Source organism: Nyctereutes procyonoides, unplaced genomic scaffold, assembly GCF_905146905.1.
Source record: "Nyctereutes procyonoides isolate TBG_1078 unplaced genomic scaffold, NYPRO_anot_genome, whole genome shotgun sequence".
Lineage (NCBI taxonomy): Eukaryota > Metazoa > Chordata > Mammalia > Carnivora > Canidae > Nyctereutes > Nyctereutes procyonoides.
Window position 1 is genome coordinate 21,875 of NW_026575086.1, and position 3,632 is coordinate 25,506.

At 43.9% G+C, this 3,632-nt stretch overlaps 1 pseudogene; it reads right to left on the reverse strand.

Annotated features, from left to right (window-relative positions):
• Positions 1 to 614: 614 nt before the first annotated feature.
• On the reverse strand, positions 615 to 3,170 carry LOC129514691 (induced myeloid leukemia cell differentiation protein Mcl-1 homolog; annotated as a pseudogene).
• Positions 3,171 to 3,632: the final 462 nt, after the last annotated feature.

Sequence of the window (3,632 nt, forward strand, 5' to 3'; positions counted from 1 at the left end):
CTTCATCCCTTTCCATTTCAAAGAAATAGACTTTCTGTAAAAATATACACAATTTTTACAGACAAATACATTTACAATTTGTTTTTGCCTTAAAAATTGAGGCTATTCCCACATTTGCAATTGTAATTATTGACCCTAAGTCAAGTATTGTTGGCCATTACTAGGCTAATAAACTAAACCACTCAAACCAAGCCAAAGTAGAACAGGTAAAAACGTCCTGAGCACTTGGACTTTCAAGAAGTATACTTGGGAAAGCTAATTACAGAGAAAAAGCTTTCCTTCACACTGTTGTACAGTACTGCGGCTTCTAGTCATAGTTCTATCACCTGTAGCTTAAATCCATTTCATACAGATCAATGCCATTGTTAGTGCTTCTCTTTTAACACTATATGGGAAGTTAATGAATTCAGTGGACATATTTAATGGACTCTATGACTAGCCTGGCTACTGGCCACTCTCCTGTTCTAGACAAGGAAATTAAGTCTCTTCCCTACCAACTTTACTAAATCTAAAAGTCCTCCTCCATGGCCCAAAGTTTGCCTTTGCTGAAACTGAGAAACTGCTTCTTTTAGACAGTGACTCTTCAAGACTCTTCAAGGGGGACTATTTTCCCATGTATTTATTCCTGTTAGCCATAATCCTCTTGCCACTTGCTTTTCTACGTTGCTAGAGTAGAACTCTCCGAGGTTACAGCCTGGACAGCTCAAAGTCCAACTTCATAAATACATTTGCTTTCACAGCAGTCATATGTGGTTTTGGTGCCTGGGGTTGTTTAAAAGTTAATTATTGCACTTAAAAGGCTATCTTATTAGATATGCCAAAACAGCTCCTACTCCAGCAACACCTGCAAAAGCCAGCAGCACATTTCTGATGCCACCTTCTAGGTCCTCTACATGGAAGAACTCCACAAACCCATCCTAGAAAACAAAAAAGAAAAGCACATTTTCAAGTATGGGTTTCCAATGACTTAAAAACACTATCCATAAAGAAAAGATGAATTAAAACAACTAAGGTTCTCCCCAAACATAATGAACCAATTATTTACCCCAGGCTACAAAAGACATTCAATTAAGGGGGGAGGGGTGGCACATCTCTCAGAAATGTAGTTTACTAACATCCTCAAGTGATTCTTATTTTTTCATAATTTGAATCCAATGAAGCATCCAGCTGAATTACAATACCAAAAGCAAAAGACTCAACAACCAGTAAAACTGGGATTTTTTGATGCAACAATTCAAGACTATCATACCACACTACCTCTGTGAACCCACTACTTACATCAACTTTAGGCAGGCAAACAGGTCCTAAGTTAGTGCCTGAAACCCGAGTTGTGCATCATAGAAAGAGTTAAATAGCCCCAGACTTTCCCTATATAATCCTTCATTCCATTTCCACTCGAAGACCCCCTTTCGACCTTAAAACAAACTTACCCAGCCTCTTTGTTTGACTAGCCAGTCTCGTTTCGTCCTTACGAGAACATCTGTGATGCTTTCTGCTAATGGTTCGATGCAGCTTTCTTGGTTTATACTCTTCAAGTGTTTGGCCACAAAGGCACCAAAGGAAATAAGAGTCACAATCCTGCCCCAGTTTGTTACTCCGTCACTGAAAACATGGACAATCACTCGAGACAACGATTTGACATCGTCCTCGTTTTTGATGTCCAGTTTCCGAAGCATGCCTGGGAGGAAGAAAAGCACGCAGGTGCTCACGACCTCCTTTGTCTAAAGCAGGACGTGACTTGTCTGCCCACCCACGGCGGGGGACATCGCTCTCTGGGGTCTATACAACTCAGGACGACCCCGGTTGAAAACTGACACCCCACCCTTTCCGGGCTTTCAGCAGAGCTGCCATTTCCAAAAGAATTAAGATGGGCGGAAGCAATGACTAATGGCCAGAAAATTCTAGTTTCAGAAACAGATTGCGAAGTCGTTTCAACGCGGCCTTGTTTTCGGTGACCACCCACCTCGGCTGGGTGAGTCCGGGGCAGGCGAAGCAAGGCAGCGCAGCCGCCGCCACTCCCCGCTTACCTTGGAAGGCCGTCCCGTGGCTGCGCTGTGCCCCGTCCCCGACTCGCCGGAGGGTCTCTAACGCCCTCCCGGCTGGCCGCCCCGAGCCCCGCCCAGGGGGTTCGCGTCCTTGGCGCCTGTGGCCTGTTCCCGAAGGTACCGAGAGATAATCTCCAGGGACTGCCGGTACAACTCGTCTTCCTCCTCCTCCGCCGGGGGCGTCGAGGGTAGCGAGCCGTCCATGCCGGGGCACTGCTGGCCTCCCCGCCAACTCCAGCAAAGGCAGGACCGCCGGCCGCCTCCCCAAAGGTTCCGGCTCGTACCCGTCCAGCTCCTCTTCGGGCGACAGGATGGCATCGGCGGCCGGGCCTTCCATCTCTTCAGGCGGCCACGCCCAAATATTTACTTCTAAGTTAAAATAAATGACACAATATTTTATGTATATTTTAAAAGTGACACACGTTGCAGAATACCTTTTATCATCTCCTCCCAAACTACCCCACGTAGCTAAGCAAGATAAAAAACCAAGACACTGGCAAATCCTCATCAGTTGAAAGATATGAGGAACACTCTAATGTGAAGAAAACTCTAGAAGCAAGTGTCTGTACAATACTGTGTTATTAAGAAAGGTAACATATGCTCACAGATTGCCCTGATTCTCATGTGTAACTCAGAGCATGCAAATAGAGAATAGCTGAGACACGATGAGAGGATATATAATACTAAGCGTCATTTTATATCATTTCATTTTATCGTCTTCTTTCACTTTCCTCAGCTTCTTTTGCATATTTAAACTAGGCCTGGACAGTTTAGAACAAAGGACACGATTGTCAGTGATGCGTAAATAGAATACAGAGTATACGAGATATGCTTATAAAAAAATAAAAGAACAGAAAAGAAAGCAGAACTAATCTTTCATCTTCCACTATCAATGAATAATAGGTCAAGGAATAGTATTATTAGGACGTGAGATGCCAGGTTCCTGATTCTAGCGGCAGGTTCAAAATCTTAATAGTCTTGGGGAAAACCTGAGCAAGGAAAACTCTTGTAATTTCCTATTTGCAACTCCAGCTAGAAACTGCTGTCCAAGGTCCACATACCAACATGGGGCATCAGCAACCACACAGAAATGGCAGAGTAATGTGTGTTAGGCAAGGCCTCCATGGTTCTGGTGGTGCTGATGCAGGAGAACAGAGAACACATATGATTTTATTTGCTTGGACTTCAGCAGCGTTTGGATGCCCAGGGCAGGCAAGTGATGGCACCACATAGTTAACTAGGCCCAGAGAATACAGCACAACAAAATGGACACTAATCACTTAAGACTTGTCCACCAGATGCCTTACATCCAATTATCCTATGGAATAAGAATAATAAAGAAATCTTGTGTAAGATTGAGCATTTACACTAAGTTGCTCTGAAATAGGACTAATTGTAGAGTGGAAAAGGAGTTCCTTGTCAAGTTTAACCTCTGTTCTGCTGGGTCCTTGCTCTACCTTCCTCTACTGCTCCCCAAAGTAAGTAGCACTGTAAAGCAGTGTATCATAGTGAATAAATAATGGGCTCTGGAATTTTCAACTGAACATGTAAGACCAACCATATGCAGGTATCTCTTCCTTTCCAAGA